General features: G+C 37.6%; 2 long non-coding RNA genes across 2 annotated transcripts; one reads left to right on the top strand and one right to left on the bottom strand.

The window, feature by feature from the left end:
• Positions 1 to 176: 176 nt before the first annotated feature.
• Positions 177 to 10,008, bottom strand: LOC149045409 (uncharacterized). The gene is made up of 4 exons (XR_016187227.1): positions 9,104 to 10,008; positions 7,346 to 8,498; positions 6,842 to 6,959; positions 177 to 488 (listed from the first exon to the last, which is right to left on the bottom strand). It is a non-coding gene; the product is annotated as an uncharacterized LOC149045409 (long non-coding RNA).
• A 6,566-nt stretch (positions 10,009 to 16,574) lies between these two features.
• LOC149045408 (uncharacterized) lies at positions 16,575 to 19,066 on the top strand. Its single transcript, XR_016187224.1, has 2 exons — positions 16,575 to 17,547; positions 17,891 to 19,066. It is a non-coding gene; the product is annotated as an uncharacterized LOC149045408 (long non-coding RNA).
• Positions 19,067 to 21,172: the final 2,106 nt, after the last annotated feature.

Genomic DNA, 21,172 nt, shown 5'->3' with positions numbered 1-21,172 from the left:
ACCGTGGCTCGCACCTTGGCTCGCATGGCTCGCATGTTTTTTCTTACGTTAAAACCGTGGCTCGCATGACTCGCATGGCTCGCATCGTGACTCGCATGACTCGCTGGCTCGCATATTAGTAAGACTCAATCTCATCCGGCTATGCCAAGACCAAGAACATACAGATGGAGAAATGACACCTTAAAAGTAATCTTTATTATCACATCGCAAACAAAAGTCATTAAATAATATCCTAATAACAGCTAAGCTTTCAGGTTAGCAGATTTAAAAGCGCAAGCGAATGGCAGGACTCGCTCAAGCCTATCAACACCTTTTAACCATCGACAACCTTCTGATTTCCGGTTATCCGACTTGTCGCCGTGTGCATTGTAGACTGTTATTTATTGGCAAGTGACTCCTTTCGTTGCTCTAATTCATCTGTCCTTCATTCAGTGATCAAGTATGTAGATTTACCATACAACACTCGCCATTAGTGAATTCCCTTTTACCTAGGAATGTAGATTTACAACACGATTGAGTATACGATAGTAACACTGTGTAACGCAACAATAGGCCTGCTCTTAGCCATAATCGGTCTCAAACACTATCACTTAAAAAGCGACAAACATCACAGGCGGCCCAAGCTCACGTCTCGAGAAAAAGCCAACGATGAATTCATGAACGCGTCACGCGTTGTGTGACTCGGTGTTAAGTTACGGGAGGAACCGTTGAAAATTTGAACACGTTATAAGGCATAGTATGGGGAACGAAATATGGTCGATTTACAACGATAAATATTTCGAAATCTGAATATTTTACACGTAAAATCAATAAAAACTTACTCGTGCCCTGTGTATCCGTCGTAGTTTCTAGCGATTTCTGCTGTTTTAAGCTTGCTTTACCATCACTGTTATCGTCTTTTGACATGGATAACAGTGATGGTAAAGCAAGCTTAAAACAGCAGAAATCGCTAGAAACTTCGACGGATACACAGGGCATGAGTAAGTTTTTATTGATTTTACGTGTAAAACATTCAGATTTCGAAATATTTATCGTTATAAATCGACCACATTTCGTTCCCCATACTATGCCTTATAACGTGTTCAAATTTTCAACGGTTCCTCCCGTAACTTAACACCGAGTCACACAACGCGTGACGCGTTCATGAATTCATCGTTGGCTTTTTCTCGAGACGTGAGCTTGGGCCGCCTATGATTTTTGCTGCTTTCACCGCCATATTGGAAATGAAGCTACCACAATGCAACGCAATCGGAGTGCGCACACCGCCTGCATCTTACCGAATCGACGTGACATTGTAAACTCTAGAAAACTATTCAGCAACAAAAATCGAAAATGGTTTTTCCATTCCGATCACAGGCGGCCCAAGCTCCAGCTGTGAGATGATCATCTTACGCAATAACGGTCATGGCGGAATAGATCCTTCCACGGTTTTAGCGGCCATATTGGTTGGGGGTCAAACAAAACCTCGTTGCTAGGCAACGAGTCCTAGAATCTCTTATGATAATAAGACGCGCATCGCTACCCTCGTTAAATTTTCGCTTTGTTCAGGAACAAGAATCAATATCCATCGCTAAAAAAGATAAGACATTGATAAAGGTGAGTGACCTTTTTTCTCTAGGCGAAAAACCTTTTATTCTCTGCGTTTTATGGGAACACTGGGATCGTTTTCTTAGAACGTGACCTCGCGGCTGACATAATGCCAGAAGGTCACAATACTGCTTTTTCTAAAGACTTTTTGCAACTTAATTGGGCAGAGGAAAAATTGAAATAAATATGTTTACGTGCCCTTAAAACTTTTTCGTCCAGACAGGCTAACATACTATTGAAAAACAATTAACTCGGCAAAGAGAAACCCTTGGCTAAATGGGTTTTAAGGGAGGCGAGCGTGGCCTAGTGGTTAGGGCGCTGGACTTGTAAGCCGGAGGTCCCGGGTTCAAGTCCTCCTCCCTGCCACTGGATGGATTTGTCTTCGGTGGCCCCGAATTCAACTCCTGCACGCTTTGTAAATAGCCAACTGGTCTGCCTCCTACCAGTTGGGGTTTTTAACGAGTTTCTGTTCATTTACGATATTTGTTTCCTTATTTACAGTGTCCCCAATTAGCACAGCAGTGCTAAATACACTGACACTTAAATAAAGTTATTATTATTATTATTATTATTATTTTGGAGATAAGTGTTGTGTCGGCGCTGTAACAACGACAGAAGATATCCGAAAAAATGGGTCATCCACTCGCATGTAGAGAAGTTATCGTTCCACAAGCCCAAGCAATCGTTGATTGAAGCATGGTCTCGACAGGTTCAGAAGGGAAGAAAAGATTTCTCAATAGGAAAGTCAAGAGAGAGTGTCGAATCCACTGACAAAGTAGGAATAAGCTTTACAAAGCTTGTACTTCCCTACATAATCCGAGTCAAATTCTTTCTTTGACAAAATAAAAGAGAACACTTTCCCAAGGTCTAAAGCTGGCCATGTTGTCATATCGTTTCTCCATTCATCCTCTGCAATATACCTGGGGTCTCTAGGAAGACTCTTAATTCGTTGTTGGTACTCGACTGTGAGTCTCGACCTCAACTCCTCGTCGGATACCACAACCCGAACATTACGTTCACAAGCAGAAAAGGCTCTGGCGACAAGCTCTCTTTTTTACCAGTTACACTTAACCCCCTTAAACTTAGGTAATTTTTTAGTTCACCCAAGCTTTTCTGGTGGAAATTTTCGTAAAGATCTTCTGGATTTACACTAGAGGGCTCTTTCGGAACACGCGTAGCCATGGTTCGAAATAAAAACAACTATTGAGCTTGAAAACACCTAAAGTACAAAAACCAAAACCAAAATTTTAAGTACGTTGTAATGCTACCACCGTAAAGCCTAAAATTTAAAGCTACACAATATCGATGGCTAAAAAATATATTCTAATTTCTCAACCGAAAGAGGTGCGATTTTCGCATCATAGCGGCCGCGAAGTCAACTTCGAACAACATATCAATCTGCCCATAAAACGCAGAGATAAAACGGTATTTCGCCGAGAAATTCGGCACTTACTTTCAGTAACGCCTTATCTTTGTTCCCGCTAGATTTGGAGACGATAATAAGCAATTTTCCTTCAATAAAGTTAAGATATTGAGCGAAGGTACCGAAGCACGTCTAATAATTACAAAAGAATCTATCGCTCGTTGCCTAGCAACGAGGTTTTGTTTGACCCCCAAACAATATGGCCGCTATAAACCGTGGAAGGATCTATTATAAGAGTTTGTATAGGAATATTTACGAGCGATCTAAGGAATAAAAAAATACGTCAAATTCTCAAAAAAAATACCTCACCTCGCTTCCCCAGCGTATTGCTTGTTATCTGACCGCTTACTTGGATGAAAAGAGCCCATTTGAGCGAGTTGTTCATTTCGAGGTTTTCAACGTACATAAGAAAAGCTTTTCTTATGTACGTTGAAAACCTCGAAATGAACAACTCGCTCAAATGGGCTCTTTTCATCCAAGTAAGCGGTCAGATAACAAGCAATACGCTGGGGAAGCGAGGTGAGGTATTTTTTTTGAGAATTTGACGTATTTTTTTATTCCTTAGATCGCTCGTAAATATTCCTATACAAACTCTTATAATTCCGCCATGACCGTTATTGCGTAAGATGATCATCTCACAGCTGGAGCTTGGGCCGCCTGTGGTTTTGGAAAGAGTCTAGCAGCGTGGAGAAATTTAGCCGCGACTCAAATATTTCTCTTTCTGTTTCACTCATCTAAATGCAACGCATTTTTTTGTTTGGATTACGTATCTCCAAACAAAAAAAAGGGAAAAGGATATCAGTGACACATTGCTTTCTTTTTTCTTTAAATGGATTAAGCCTGAAAATTTCCAATTCCGCATATCCAAGACTACTTGTGCAAGGGGATGCAAGTTATCCAAGCGTGAAAGAATTTTATCATATTCCATCTTTGGCACTCTTCACCGCCACCGTTTTCATCTGTCATTTGCTCGTAAACCGACGTTCAGCTTCCCAAGAAGCTGTTATTTGGGAAGAATTTGACGTAGCTTTACTTATTTGGCTGTTTGTTTGTATTTTTTCCCACTAAAACTTCAATTTAATCGAACCCTGTCGGAAATTAATGTATTTGTGTACATTATCGTTGAAAAGAAATGCTAGTCGCGTCTTTTACGACACCGTAAGCCCGCGCTGTACTTCGTGGAAGAGCGAAAAACAAAGAAAACGTAGTTGGTAAATACACTTTTTGAACAGAAATGAAGTTCACTAAGAACTTAAACCCGAGAAAACTTCAAATATGTGACATTTATTGCCTAAAAAGCCATGTACGAAGAAATACTAAATTCTGAATTTTTGGTCGTAATGGCGGCCGTTCAAAAAAAGTTGACCTCAATCAATCAATCAATCAATCAATCAATCAATCAAAGTTTATTGTCTAACGTGAGGCATGGTTGCCCAATTGCCCGAGCCAGAGGATCATGTATAAAACGGTAGACTATAAATTAACTATAATTAAAGGTACATTATAAGAAGTACTTTTAAGTCAAAATAAATTCCAGTATGTAACTAAATTAACACGGGCAAAAAGGAGAAGACTTGAGCTGAAGGCAAAAGCCCAAACACAAGCGACAATGTCAACTGAATCAGATAAAAAATAAAAACTTTATAGGTAAAAATATATAAGTTTAGAGTATGAATAATAATTGTGAATTTGTAGGTAATTAATATTGATAGTTAAAGGAGTCTAAAAATTATTTTCGGTGAAAGATATTGCAGTAGATTAATATGAATAAAAATGACAATGTATGTGTATGTACAGTGAAAGTCAAATACATGTATTACATTTACAGATAGGTCCTAGTGTGCTGAAATCGAAAGTCTTAAGTTTGCAACAGAAATCGCTAGGCTTAGATGCTGTTTTAAGTTCTCTAGGTAAACTGTTCCAAAGGTGACTAACTTTATATGTAAAGGAATTATGATAGAATCTATTATTATACCCTGGTTGCACTAGATTTACACCTTTATTCCTTAAATTATATCTAGATTCCCGCAATTGGAAAAAGTTTTTAATATATTCTGGACCGTTCCATTTCATACATTTAAAAAGTAATACCAAGGAACTATAAAATCGCCTATGTTCTAGAATTGTCATGTTGCTTTTAGCTAAAATTGTATTGTAGTCAACACTATTACCGTGATTAAGCAAAGTTTTAAGTGCGTACTTATTGACTGATTCCAGTTTAGAGCTCAGTGTTTTATTTATTCCAAGCAATAGCGGACTACAGTATTCCAGGTGAGGAAGTATGTAAGCCTTATAGAGCGATAGGGAGACATCAACAGGCATAAGTTTTTTGAGTCTCCTAAGGGCACCAATCTTGGCATAGACTTTTTTTATGACACTCTGTATGTGATCAGCAAATGTTAACTTGTCGTCAATTATGACCCCAAGGATTTTGAGTGAGTTAGATAACTCGACTCTAGAGTCACCAATGATAAATTGAGGGTCGTAAGCAATATCTCCAATCATCATAGCTTGGGACTTTATGTTGTTGACCATAAGATAATTACGAGAAAGCCAAGACAGGAGGATGTCAATATCATGGTTCAGGGAGATTTCCAAGAAAGTGATATCGTGATGAGATCGATAAGTTGTCGTATCATCGGCATATAGACGCAAGGAAGCGATCTGGCCAGCAAAGTTTAAGTCATTCATATATATTGACCTTGAACTTTCTTCGGAGAAGAGTACGTTTCCTTGCGATAAATAAGGACATTTGCTGTCAGATGCGATTATTAACCGTGCGATGTACGACTATTAAGTCTAAAAGCCGGTCAAACACGATTATTAAGGAGTTCGTACGCGGTTAATAGTCGTACTTACCACGATTATTAATCGTGATAGAAGACGCTTTCAGGCTATTAATCGGAAGAGATGCCATTTGCGATTCATAGTCTTATTTAAAGGACCTTTAAGCCAAATAATCCTAAAATTTTCACTCCGGAAATTAATAAACACCTGTTCAAAAATATCCGTACTTGCATTAGAAATGATCTATGAAAGCAATGGTTCTCGAAATGCTCCGAACGCACACGCAAATCTTTTGGAAGAAATGTCCTTCCAATGGTATGAATCATGCACGTCAATAAATGTGGTATTTTAGCAGGGGATCCTGCTTGGTTTTTACCGGACTAGAGCACTCGAACGTTTCGAAATTAGCCATTTTGCTAAGGAAACCCTTGGATAACCCCAACTACGAAAGTACGGAGCAACCATTACACGTCATCAACCCAAAATGCCTTGCGCACCTAAAAAGATGGAGAACACGGGTAGTTCGAACTTGCCGTGAAGGCCAGTTTTGAAGGCCGAAAAAAATTAACAAGGTTAGAGGTATGATAGAGAACAGTATGCATGTAGAATATGCATACTAACGTTGAGGCATGAAGTTTTATCTAACTAAAAAGGAGATTTAGACTATGGCACCTTAAAGGTGGCCTCATGGTTAGTGCGCTCGACTCCGGATCGAGTGGTCCGGGTTTGAACCCTGGCCGGGGTCATTGTGTTGTGTTCTTAGGCAAGACACTTTACTCTCACAGAGCTTCTCTTCACCCAGGTGTACAAATGGGTACCAGCGAATACGCTGGGGGTAACCCTGCGATGGACTAGCATCCTATCCAGGGGGAGTAGCAATACTCCTAGCTACTTCATGCTAAAGGAAACTGGAGTTAAACGCCAGCCCCATGGGCCACTTGGGCCTGTACAAAGGCTTTACTTTACCTTAAAGGGGGATTTGCAAATAACCTCTTAGAGTTTAACTGTTAAAGAGATACTTTAGACATTATAAAGACACATCACCTCCATTAAGCGTCTTCATAATTTTCTTGTATGATCCCATTTCTTCTGGGCCAACAAGAACGACACTCAGACCTTCCCTGCTTGCTCTAGCTGTCCGTCCACTGCGGTGAATGTAAAGCTGTTAACGAACACAGAGAAAGAATTTAGGAACGCAGGATCACATGAAATGGTTGCGCTAAAGTTAATACTTACTTTGTGGTTACATCATTACACAACAATTCATTATTAAATGAGATACAACTGAGGACGATAAACAATAACAAGCTGCTCCTCTCATATAAACTGCATTTGGAGAACAGAGTCAATTTTTTCCTAAATCAAAACACATTAACTTATGTGAATTACGTTTTGATTTCGGTAGGTGAACCTCACACATTAATTCAAATCGGAAACAAAACAAAGATTTAGAAAATGAAGATTTCGTTATAGGTAAATAAATGCAATAAAATAAATTTAGAGGTTTCTGGTTGAGCTTCTTTTACAGTTGAGACTTGTAGCCCACACCTTGGTCAACGCGTGGTTGGTTGAAGCAGCGTGACTTCCGAAGCCTTTTGTCAGGGTAGAGTTTTGCGAAGAATGAAAGCACTGCCGCCAAAAAGCAATCGCTCCCGTTCCTGTCTGCCGCACAGGCTAACCACCGACACAAGCTAACCAACCTTACACACATACTTACACGTACTTACATCAAGGTCCTTCGGAACTTGATAGTGCATTACATGCTCAACAGCTGGTATGTCCAAACCTCTCGCAGCCACAGCTGTAGCCAGAAGTAAGCCACTCGCACTTTGCTTAAATCTAACAGGCAAGAAAAAAATCAGCAAAACTTTCATTTGCTGGTGTAAGTCCTATGTAGCTTTAAATATTCTCTGAGGGAGGAGAGGGGCGGGTTTTAATCAGTCAAGGCGACCCAGTTATAGTCTATAAATAAAGGAAATTCCATTGGTCGGTTAGTTCGTAAACTATACTCACTGTATGTTTTGTAGTTCTCCTTCGATTTCACTTGGTACACCTCCATGGATCATGTTCCTAGACAGTGCGGTGTATGTGTCGATGCATTTGGCTCAAACCAACAATAAAAATTAATAAAAATTGTATCCTGGATCTTGAAGTGTTTCTCTTCCTCGTCAGCTCAACTATTACAAACCTTCTCTTCAATTACACATGAGATCTTTGCTTCTGTCTAAGGTTCCTCTCTTGTTGGTGACATCGATAATTTTACAACTGTTCTTCTGCCGCCCAACTTTGTCCATCGGTGACATTAAAAATGTAAAATGCAAAGAGTATTGCTGTTAACGGAAGAACACAAGCCGATCAACTTAATCATGTTTAACTAAGATGTTAGATAACAAAGACAAAAGCAAAACAACACAATACAAGCTTCGACACACTTCATAAAGCAGCAAATTTTCGGGTTTTAAATGATGGATTATTTAAATCATTTCATTCCTTAAGTAATAGCTGATAAAATACGTTGATACTATCTCTAGCTTCTATTACTCTGAGTCAAATATGCCGTGATTTACCTAAGCCTTCTTCACTTGTGATCTTCTTTTCTTTTCCTCTCCTATTAAACGACTTTGGAAGAGTTAAAGTTGCAGAGAAAATAAACTTCTGTAGATGTCTTCGCTTTGCAGTTCCCTCATTTTCATCATTATCACTGCGAAAAGGAAACATTAAAGTTAAAATTTGATAAAAAGAGAGTCATTTACCTCAGTTTACAGGTTGATAGTCATGAAAACCATTAATTTCAGAAAGAGAAGCCTGAAAGAAATTGAAGCTCCGATGGAAATTGAAGTCCATTGCCTCTTTCTTTGAATGAGCTCCAATATAGAAGATAATTCTTGAAAGTGGCCTTGCTCGACCATTCGGTCTGCCTCGTCAATCACAAGATATCTCAAGTGCTCCAAACGGCATGCTCTTTAGCCTAAAATTAAACGCCGCCAGAAGATATCTCTAGAATCATCCATTTGATAGAAAGAGGCTACACTCCAATTTCACCGTTGGGTATATGAAAAAGAAAAAAACGCCCGGCACTGATGTTTACAGAGCAGTAGAAAATGCTTACAGCTGTACTTATCATTTTTTACGGCGTTTTACGAACGGAAAAACTTACACGACATTGGAAATCCAAATTCATGCTGAAAACTACACAGGACAACCGATCTCATGGGAAACATACCTACATGTATAAGTGTGTGTTGACTGTTTCAGATCTCTAAAAGAAAGTGAATCAGTACAACTTATGATACATGAGGTACTTACCTCTGAAATCAAATCCCACAGTCTTCCCGGGGTGGCTACTATTATCTCAGGACACTTGTTTAAAAGACTCTGCTGTTTTTGAGGTGCCATTCCTCCAAACACAGCAACAATCTTGAAAAAAAGGAATTGTTTACTGATTCAAATGATTTTGAGGTACTTTGTTTGGTGGGTATTTCTCCGATAAAAGATAAAATTGAAACAGGACTAGAAAGGGTGGCAAGGGAGTGGAGGGTAGGGGTTTAATGGTACATCATAGGGGCTAGGATTGTAATTCTCTGAACAAAAGGGTTTTTACATACTTTGCTGGTGAAGGGGCGAAGATAAAATAAATATTTCAGTCCAGAATATGGTACCAAAAAACAATAGAGTTTATGTTTGAGGGAATAACTATGTTTTCAGCACTAACTCATCATTATTTAAATTGCTTTAAAGCCTATTGTGGCTACAAATTCATGTTTCCCCCAAAAAATTAAAAAATGCTTTCCAAACAAGAGATAGGTTTGCATTCTGCTCCATTGAAAAGAGGAGTATTGAAGGCTCAGGAAACAAAATTGACTTAGGCCAATAAAAATAAAGAAATAATTGAGTTTCTAACAATGGGAAAATAGAAACTAACTGTGGAGGTGACTTCCAAATTGTCAATTTAAGCACATGATGTTACCTCTAAAGATGTGTGTTTTGCAGCCTGTTTAAGATGATTCTTTATTTGTATAACCAATTCTCTGGTTGGTGTCATTATCAACGCCAGGAGTGGTTTCTTGAGCTTGGATGTTCCATTACCAGTTTCTGTGGCTTCTGTAGCATTATTTTTGGTAGTATTTTCTGTAGTTTCACCTGCTTCTTGATTGGACTTGTGGCCAAGGTGAGAATTGGAATCCCAAAGGCTAGTGTTTTACCCCTGAACCCTGGTAATACATAAAATTGTTTTAATTAATACCCTTAAATAATAACCTCCTCAAAAACCAGCCATTCCTGGAAGCTAAACTTCTCCCAAGTGATTTTATCATAACTTCAACAGACAATTTCAAGGCATTATCCAACAAATGATATGAGAACTATGAAACTTAGAACTTGAAGGGACTTATCTTGACAATCTTATTGTAATGCACATTTTTGTATAAATAATGTTCCATCAACCAACTATAGGAAGATATAGAATGCCTACATAAAGAAGGAAGAGCTATTACATTAGTTCTTAAGAGAGCAAAATTTAACCATCAGTCAGTCAGTCAGTCAGTCAGTCCTCTCTCTCTCTCAAGAGGTACATCATACACATACTTTCAGCTCAACAGCTCTCCTCAAGAGTGCTTTTACAAAAGTCATATTTATAATTATTCAACAATCACTTAGTACTTAGACATTAATTCAGGTCAAAGACCAGCTCTAAAGAATCAGAAACTGTTTGCTATAATGTGTGGGAAAGTCTTGTTACACATAAATGAGCTAGGTGTACATCATAGTAGACACATGTACATGTTGAAAAATTATTTTTTTCCTCTCTCTCTCTCACTTTCCAAAAAAAAAAAAAGGATTCTTCAAAATAGTTGTGAAACCAAGTACACAAACAATACACATAAAAAAAAGAGACCTCCACCAATCTAACTGCTCTGATTCAACTCACTGTTTCTGCTGCACCAATGATGTCCCTGCAGTGGAATATTGCAGGTGGAAGGGAGAAAGTCTGTATAGGGGTTGGTGTAGTAAAACTTTGTTCACTGAGTCCTCTCTGAACTTCTTTGGGAACACCAAGGACTTCCCAAGCACTCATATCTACCATGGGCTCTAAAGTTTAGTTCAAATAAATGATCTAGCTATAAAATATGATTGCATCTTAAACTCATAGTGTTAGTGAGAAATATCATTTTATTACAGTTGAACCAAATGGGTAATTTTTACCTGTATAGATATGAAATATGTTTGTAAAGGTTTATAATCTAAATTAATAAATACTTTATTAATAAATAACAATACAGTAATAAAAAACTTACCAGTAAAATTACATTATTATTACACCCATTTTGAAATCACTGGTGGTCCCTGTAATGAGATTGGCTCTAGTTGATGCGATTTACTCACAAATTGCACCATTTTTTGCCTTAAATTGCATCTTCTTTCCAGTTAATGAGGAGGCTACACTAAAGACAAAACAACCAATCAGATTTCAAGGCTTGTTTAAAGTAACCAGTCAAATTGCAGGAAAATGAAAGACAAAGAGTATCACTTGGCAAATTTTGCAACTTTTGTTTCCAAAACTCTTACTTTTTCCACCCAAAAAATGGATGAATTTCATTTCAGACCAGCTCAGTACTGCATCAATAAAATATTTGAACTTACCAAGTCCTGTGATTTCAAAATGGATGTAATAAAGTGGTAATTGAACCTCGTGTCATGCAATTTTGGTCTGAAATCATACTTGTGATTTCAAATCGAACTCACGCTGTGCACTCGTTTGAGTTTGAAATCATGCATATGATTTCAGCACAAATTGCACTCCACTTAGTTCAATTACCATTATCTATAGAAAATCATATCTTTTCCAAGATAACATTATCTACACAAAATGTATTTGATTCTCTTCTTAATAATAAAATCCAAGGACAATCATTGGAGTAAAATTGTACTTTGTTTTGTGCATTTCCCATCCATAATTCCTATAATTAAATCTTACCTGGAGGATCTTCCACCAGTCTATTGTCAGTGACCATTTCTACTCTGTTTCGCTCTTCTGACTGGGCTTTACTTTGGGCCTCGTTTTTCTTTTTCCTCTTCTTTTTTCCCTTTGTCTGTTGGTCATTCTTTGTCTTTTTTTCAAGTTGTGTGGATGGTGTGGTAACTGTTTGTTCCAGATTATCCTTAAGATTTAAATCAAAAGACAATACTATGTAGCTTTTTTTTTTTTTTTTTTTCCCATGAGCCAAACTTCAAGAGAAAACCAAAAGAAGCTTCTATTCTTAAATATACATAATTGTGCATGTATGGGTAAAGACTGAAAAAATGCATGAGCCCTTGGGACAATGCAGTCAAAAAAATTAGGGCAAACTGCTCTCAAAATGATTTCAATCAATTCCCGTATTTCCATGTAGTTCTTGTGGTGAGTGTTGTTTTTGTTTTCTTTTTGTTTGTTTGTTTGTTTGTTTGTTTTCTCATTTAAAGTATGACTGGCAGTTATCTTAGTTTTGATTCTCACGTCCAATATATACACTCAATCTGACTCAGGAGACAAGTCATTCCATTTGGGTCAGGTTGAGGATTATTATTAAGCGTCTTGAAAATCGACTTGTGGTAAGACATTTCCACCTGAAGAGGCACGGTTTATTCAGATTTCCAGTATCACAAGATGACTTAACCACTTATTAACTTCTGGTGGGTCGATTTGTAAACAACTCAACCCAATTTGGATGTATTGGACAACCCTCAACATTTATAATTAAAGATGAGTTATAACAAAAAATCAATAAACAAAAAAAAATTAAAAAGATAATTTTTCCCAATTTCTCGTAAAATACAAGGGTAATTTCACCACGTGCTTGAAGTGAATCTTACATTTGTATCTTCTAAATTTAACCATGCGGTATGTTTTGAAGCACTTTAAGCAATTCACCTCTTGCAGCGGCCGTTCTTTTATTTTCTTCTTTTGAGCTGGTCCACCTGCACTAATTCCTGCTAGCTCTTCTGGATGATAATCTTCCATGACTTCAAGGGACACAAATCCATCCATTTCGCCCGCAAAGAACGAAGGATCGTCCAATTCTACTGGTTCCCATTTTCGCTTCTTCCATTTCGAATTCTTCTCTACCAATATGGAGCAATAATCAAAGAGCTTTAGTTGAGAAACTGAATGTAAACGCTCTTTTAAATAACAAACAACCGTTTTGGTTTATCCTTAGAGAATTAATAAAAACAATCTCACGTCGTCCGCCATTATGGATTACCCGCCCGAGAAGGACTGGATAAGAAATTGTACTACGCGCATATTCAAACGGGAGTCATCCGCTGCTTTATTACTATATGGCTTTTCTCCCTTCGCCGAGTTAGCTGAAACCTTTGTAAAGCGCGAATGAAAAGACTAACATGGCGAAAGAACACCGTACATTCAAAGGGGAGTGCATTTATATTGAGCGCTTAAACGGAAACTCGTTTCTTATCAAGAAAGGCTTTGTCCCAAACATGAAGGTAAGTGAACGCGCGCCAAACATCAGATCGGAAGCTCAACTCTAGCTGAGTAGCGTGCGCGTCAAAATACACGTCTAACGATGTCATACTTGAGAATGTTGATAATAAGCTATGGTCATCGAAATAAATCCCCTTACACCTGCCATTTCCGTCAAAGTAATTTCCTTCTTTGAAATAAGTTTTGTCACAAGGAAAATTCTTTCTGGGACAACTAGATATTGTTCTCCCCCTCTTCCCCACCTTTTCTGCCCACGTTATAATCAAATCCCCTCCCCCTTCCCCCCTCCACGTCTCTCATGTCAGAACTGTTTTCTTTTTTTTTTTTTTTGTTTCAATCAGTCAATTCACGAACTACAGTCAAACCTGTCTTAGGTGACACCGTATTAAGCACTTGCACTGTATTAGACGCCATATTCCTGAGGATGACTGCTTAATACAGGATTGACTGAACTGAACAAATAAATTTTGTCCTCACTTCCTCCATCAAACCCAGATTATATCCATTATTGTCCCCATACCCCCTAATTTCCCTCCTTTTCCCCTAGTTGCAGACTGTGGTGTTTTGCTGGAAATGCAAGAATGTCCTAGTTAGTACTGGATTAGGATGTTCTCAATAATAAGTACCATGGACAAATTTTTACATTCTGTTTCAGATACAAGACTTGAGGTGTACATTGCAGCTATTCAACTCTGAATTTCAAACTATTTTTTTCTCTTTTTTTCTTTAAAAATTGAAGGTATCTTAGATATATAAATGAGTTGCTTGAAAAGCAAATGTTTGATGAGCTGAAGCACTGGGCTGGAACTCAAGGTACAGTACTCTAAACATTTGAAATATAACACTGTTGTATTTGCTGCATTTTTCTTATTCCTTTGATACAGTTAAATTAAATTGCTCTCCAGGTATTGGTGGTTTCCTTACTGGTGTAAAGCAGATTGCAAATGTTGCAGCTTTGCCTGGAATTGTTGGTGTAAAAATGATCATAACTTTTTCTTGTTGAAATTACAACTCAGTTTAACTCAAACTTGTTCAATCCCGGGCCCAGTTGTTCAAAGGCTGATAAGTGCTAACCCAGGGTTAAATTTTAATCAGGGTGTGTTTAATCCTTGGCTTAAAAGCCTTTTTAGAATAATTCACTATAATTTTTTTAGGGCATCCAATCATCAAATTGCAGACTAAAGGAATTGTACATGTATACTGAAGTTCATTTGAAAGCTTTCAGATATGAAATCAGATTTCACACTGACCATTAGCTATCTTAACTCAGCTTTTAACAAACCGGGCACCCTGTACTCTTGGGAAGCAAAGAAAGTATAAAGTGGAGATGACAGAAGAGTTTCTTGCTATACAGTTTGTGTTTTCATCGTATTTTTACACAAAGATTTCACTTAAAGTGGTGCCAAATAGAGCATCCAGTTATCCAGTTAGATCCAGGTATCCCATTATTTTAGAATGTGGGTTTATTGAACTTTCTCTGTGGTAAAAGTTTTATTTCCTTCTTAATAAATTTAGGAAATTCTGAAAAAGTATGCGTAGAATACTAATATCCTAATATCCTTCTCAGGGAAAATGCACACATTTTTTCCGGGCTAATGAAGTCTTGAAAAAAGTACTTTCAGAGACAATATCATCCATCTCTAGATGAATTTGTCATCTCTGAAAGAATTTGCCATCTCATCAATCAGACTTTATGAATGACAATATACCCCCAGCCAGAGAAATTTTTGATCACTTCCCTTTTGTTGAAATAACAATAACAAAGAAGGCTATGTATCTCCGTTTCTATTCTGAAATGTTGATTCGTATTTTTTTGCTTGGCCCTCAGAGATCAGTTGGACTACCAGATGTTCATTCTGGCTGTGGATTTGCTATTGCTATTGGTAAGTTACAATTCACACAATGAATATGTTTGTGGATTGTAGTTGTTTGAAGTGGGGTGTCATGTGAAAAAAATTATTCTCAACAAGTTATTTGTCAACAATGTAGTTTCCTCGTCATAACTCAAAGTAAGTGCCCTTTGATGAAGCTTATAGTTTCTTTTCAAACTGGTAATGTGCTTAAAATGACTTTGGTTGGTCATGGTGATGAATTCACTTTCTGCAGTATAATCGTTTGTCGTGCCATTAATTAACTTTGGATGTGGATCGTGACTTTTTGACTGCATATTGTGTCTTCTTTGCATTATAAGGTCAGTAGATATGCTTGACCTTATGAAACTCTCTGTTTGCCTGTGATTGGCTGGAATCCCACACAGGCTTTGATTGGCACACTCTGACCAAATGTTCCTTTGGAGTACACTGTCACAGAGTTATTATGTTTTTGTGTTTCTTGTGGTCAGCATCCATGTTTCTGGGATGTCTACCTCAATGTCCGATTTATGTTGTAACAGGCGAAGTCCTATGTGGATGGCCTCCTATACCCTGCATGTATAATAATAGGATCACAATCAATGTACTCTACTTCAGTCCAGAGCAGGTGGTTTCCAGGTGTCTTCTTAAACTGCAGAGGCCTTTGTCTTAGCATGTCATTTCTCTATATGCTATATAACTCGTTTAACCTTACTTGCATAGGTTTTCCTGTTCTGCTGATGTAAACTTTGCCTTACTCTCAGGCAATCTTTTCAACCAGGGGCTCTTGTTTTAAAGATGCTGTGCCATGGATGGGGAGTGTCCTGTTACTATATGTAACATCAGTGAAGTGAATGGAATGCTTTCGGTTCTTCAAATGCTGTAGCAAGCAAGATTGTGAATGTGTTATATACAGAGCGTTCCCAGATCCTTCGCTGGTAGGATGATAAGGTTATCGATTGCTCCTATTACTTAACTATAAATATTGTTATTTATTCTTTTTATTTATTTATTTTTACTTTTCGCAGTGGGGAGGAGGGGGGTTTGGCTGGGTGGCTTTTCTAATTTTGTAATTTGAGTTTATATGCTTACTTTGCAGTTCCACCCCGTTTTAGTAATGAGTTTAGAAATCTCACCATTGCACCCTAAAGCTCCATTCCTTTGATGCACTGTGATCTGTGTGATCTTGGACCACAAATCCTAATCCTTATCCTCCCAAAGGAACACACCATTTAACTCCACATTTACAAAAAAGTGTTATTTGAGAGGTGATCCACAAGTATCAGTCAGCTGGACCAAGGATGGAGTGCTACTTAGTAAAAGCAACAGCCTGGTTATTAGACAAGTGACATTTAAAGATAAGGGCAATTATGAATGTACTGCTAAATATGATTATGGCAAAGCAAACTCTTCCTTCAGGATGGATGTCAGAGGTAAACTCTATATTGTAGTTTATGTCACTCATCAAACTTGTAACTTAACCAAGCATTTGTTTTGAAGTTTAAGCCAAATTTAAAGAGACCTATTTTTTTCTCTCTTTTCACCCATATCATTTAAAAATATCAATGACCAAGGAACTAAGGAGTCATGATCTTATGATTCATTTTCATAAGTGTTAAAGGTAGTTCATCAACTTGGATATTAGTGTATCATTACCTTAATATTAATGATTGGAGTTGGAAAGAGATTACAAAGGAACATTCATATAACTTGTTTCAAATTACCAACATTAGTACTCTTTTTTCTAGAAAAGGGTTCCTGGTCACGTACAGTTGATTCTGACTCACAGACAACCAGATTGTAAATGAAGATAAATCCGTGACCAAAAAAATAATTGAAAACACCTCCTGTTGTTAAGAAATTGCAAATCCTGTGGTCCACTCTAACATTTTTCTCTGTGAACTTATGTTAAAACGCACAATTTGGATATGTCAAATGACAGATTTCCTTTTTTTTTTTTTCATTACAGAATGCAAATGTTTTATATTGTTTGATCATCCTTGCTTAATAACTTTTTGAATTCAATATATACTGTTAAAAAAATTAAACTGATAGTAATTGAACATTTATGTTTCTAACATTACGCTCAACAACCAAAAAAACATTATTGGAACTAACAGCCAAACAATATCTTTTTATGCTGAACTGGAAAACCTCTTGAAAAATTGACTTTGGTGAAAAATAGACTTGAAAATCGCGTTTTTCGTTTTGATTTTGTTGATTTTTCAAGGAACTGAGGGACATGATAGACTGGAGCTGGAGCAAAACAAAATAGATTTTTTGTCAGGGTTTAATAAGTTCTTTTATAATTACTGTTAGGATTGGAAATCATTGAAATTATCACCACAACAGAGAAATGGATCTTACCATGTATGTATGGAGTCACATCCTAAAAGGAAAAATTTGGAGAAAAATATATAATGGTAAGTACCTTGTTTTCAATTTAGTGGTTTCAGTGTTATTATATCACAGATTAATTTAAGGACTTCACTTTCTCAAAGCATGGCTAAGGAAAAGAACTGGATTAATCACATTGATTTAGTTTGATTGGCGTGATTGAGTTCAATAATAAAATTATTGAACTCACTGAAAATTTCCAGTTCAATTATGTTTGATTGAACAGCAATCTAACAATTGGATTCCACTGAGTTCGATTGATTTTTGGCTGGGTTTTGTTCAATTGTCCATGCCAGGAAAAGATCAATGTTTAATTATAATTATTGCCAAGAATTTCAACTCTACGTTTTTATTTTCTCTCAATAAAAGCAATACTTGCAAAGAACACAGTTACCTCATCATGGTGTATCTCTCAAAAGAATCTTGCCCATTTCCTTGTATGGTCCTTGAACTGTTCTGGTGTTTTGTAGCTTTCTTGGCCTGGTTCTGGGTCCACTGCTTCCACCAGATCACTGAAACCTTATTTTATCAACAAAGAGAGCAAGTATGTAGATGAGTATATTTTAATATAATTTATTGTAGTCATGCCCCTTAGATATTGACTAAAATTTAACTCTATGATCCGAGTGACCAAATAAACACAAGAAAATGTTTACCTTCCATAATTTCTTCACTTCTCTGTATGTCCTTCTTTGATGACTTGTCCCCTCAAAGATTGGTTTATGATCCAGTTTGTGTAGGATTGCTCGGAGGTCTTTTCCTGACATAATACATTGTTGTTATTATTATTATGTTCGTTGTTATCAGTATTAGTTATTACTTGCCATTGCACTGTGATATGTAAAGTAATGCAAAATAAAGCCTTTTTTAGCCTGTGGTAAATTAGAATAAAGTATTCATTTTTTTTTAGAATAGCCATGGAGGTCTTTGTTTGTTTGTTTTTGTTTTTCATTCTGGTGATATACACCTAACTTTAAGTCTGAGATTCCAACTATGATTTTTTATTTTTAATTGAATCTTTGTGATTTCTACACTGGTCAGATTTTATTGACTATAGTCATGCCTGGCTTTGGTAGTTAGGTACATGTAGTTCAAATAAGTTACATTTGTTTTCACTGACCTCTGGTATTGAATGCAAGGCATTGATCCCATTTTGCTTGTTCCTCTCCTGTTTCACAACAGTGATTGGCGGAAGAATCTCTCTTTCCTCGTCTGGTAAGGCCATCCTAAACTCATGGTATGCCTCGTCTGAAATCAAGCCTTCCTCTTTCGCCACAAGTACATGCTGCGTCGTCCGATAAGTGGAGTTTTCTCTCTCGTCACCAGCATCGTGTCCAAGCGGAATTACAACTTCACGTTCTTGTACAGTGAACTTAATCTGAAGAAGAAGACAGGGGTTTCCCTTCAAAATTTGTTTTCATATGAACATAGCTAGATAGATAGATCGATCGCCACATAGATATATGATTTTTTTTCGCGACTTTGCTGTTGGTCAATGTCTCAGTTCTATTTTTCACGGAGAAGTAAAATTGTTACTTACCTTGATGGGTTCAAACTACTCCAGTCCTTCCACCGATTGAGCCACTAGTTGCCTGACTCGTCTTTTCTTATTATTTCTGGCTGCCGGTGTTAATTGCCAGAAGTCCTTTTCGGTGTTGTAGAAAACATTTTCAGTCTCTGCAATTCTCTGCTTTAGCAGCATTCCTTCAGCATTTGCTAGTTGAAGCTGAGCTACGACTTCATTCAGCCGAGTTGCAATGGAGTTGTGCTAAATTCTCAAATTGTGGTTCTCTTCCCGAAGACGCCTTATTTCGGCCTCATAAACCTCTGTAAGAGATGGCTGTGTCTGTGCTAGTGTGCAACTCTGTGCTCGATTGTGTTGAAAATGAGTTAGAAAACTCCTACCGCTGACCGACCTAACCTTAAATTTCGACAACATTACTTAGCGAGTATCAGTCCTCATTACACCCGGACGTTTTTCTACTTAGCATCATTTTGTGTCTTGTTTTCATTCATGGATAACTTAAACAAAGCCATTGCTTTTAATAGAATGCCGATCGCTTTTTTGTGATCTTCATCAAATGAAACAGAAAAAAAGAAACAAAAACCCACCCACACATAAGATCGCCCTTAAGTCTGAAAAATACTTGAAGAGCGGGTTTATTTTTATAACCAACCTTCATAATCTTGAGAACGTATCAAAGCAACTAGAGAGGCGAGCGCGAACTGAGATCGCTTGAAACTTGTCAATGGCTCGTTTTTATCAGGGAGGTGAGAAAATAACCATCTATTGTTAATCGTTTCTCATGAAGCGGCCGCTTGTATTAGAAAAATTGATCGATATCAAGGAATATTGCTGCGTTTTTTGTGTTAAGTGCTTATGCCATCAAATTTAAGAATTTGTTCATGCTTAGCGTGTGAATATCGAGTTATGGATGCACGGGGAAGTTTGGAGGGCAAGAAAAAATGCGTAAGAGTAGCTCGAGGCGCAGCCGAAAGCAACTCTAGCTTTTTGAGTGCTCTCCAAACTTCCTAAGTGGATCCATAACTCGATATACGCACAGCTAAAAGCATGAGCAAATTCTTTTATAACAGAGCGACAACAAGGATCTGCGCGAAGAAGCCAAATTTGCTGTAGCTGGTCTTCCGACAAATTTGCGAAACGTGCAACTTGCGAGTTTTTTTCGGCTTTGTCATGCTTGTTGGATCAGGACCTAAAAGGTCAATGCCGACAGAGAAATTGGGCAGTTCTTCGCTGGTTTCTTCCATATTTCAAAGAGAAGGAAAACTACACTGCAACTTTACAGGACGGAGACTGAAGCCGGGAAAAAAAAATGCCTACGTCATCTTATTTACGCGCGGCTGTGCGTAAATAAAGATTTTATTCCAAGCGGCTCAACAGGACTTGAACAGGGCAAGCACGCGCGCTATGTTATAAAACTAATTCGCTCGCGGTTTAAATACTTTGTAAGCATTTGCGTTGTCATAAGATGGTTTCTTTTTGGGTTTCCTTTCAAAATTATTTATTGTAGAAACCAATGTGTCGACATCGATGGGAATAAATGCGAGTAACGTGCATCCCAGTAATATGTTCCGACATGCATTCGAGAATAAGCCGTAACGTAATAAAGATCGTCGGTGGAAAATGTCGTTTGAGATTAGGAGGGTGAAAAGACAATAGCAGGTAATTTAATGTTGACAACTGGGTTGAAAACGTAAATTAGCCACCGTAAAGGTTAAAAAAGCTGACGTTTCGAGCCGAAGGGCTAACGCTCGAAATGTCAGTTTTTTCACCCTTTACGGTGGCTAATTTGCGTTTTCAACCCAGTTGTTAACACTAAATTACCTGCTATACTGTTCCACCGACGCAGCACCACAGTTTCTTTAGAAACTTACCCCTTTATTCATTTGAAAGGACGATAGACTCCTTATCTTGTCTCGCAAATCTTGCCGTCTGGAAAATCAGATGCTCTGAAGGAAAACGTTGAGAAAGGTATTATTATCATATTATTTGTTTTCTTCCGGTATCCTTCGGATCATTAAAACATGTTTCATTCGAGGCCTATTAGTTGTTTAACTCAGTTGTTGAATTGTTGATGAAAGCTGTGTATAATCAATTTTCGTTGAGGATCATCATCCGTCTTATTTCAA

Source organism: Pocillopora damicornis, chromosome 5, assembly GCF_964200805.1.
Source record: "Pocillopora damicornis chromosome 5, jaPocDami1.2, whole genome shotgun sequence".
NCBI classification, from domain to species: domain Eukaryota; kingdom Metazoa; phylum Cnidaria; class Anthozoa; order Scleractinia; family Pocilloporidae; genus Pocillopora; species Pocillopora damicornis.
Note: the sequence above shows the minus strand (reverse complement) of the source record. Positions and strands in the feature narration are given on the sequence as shown.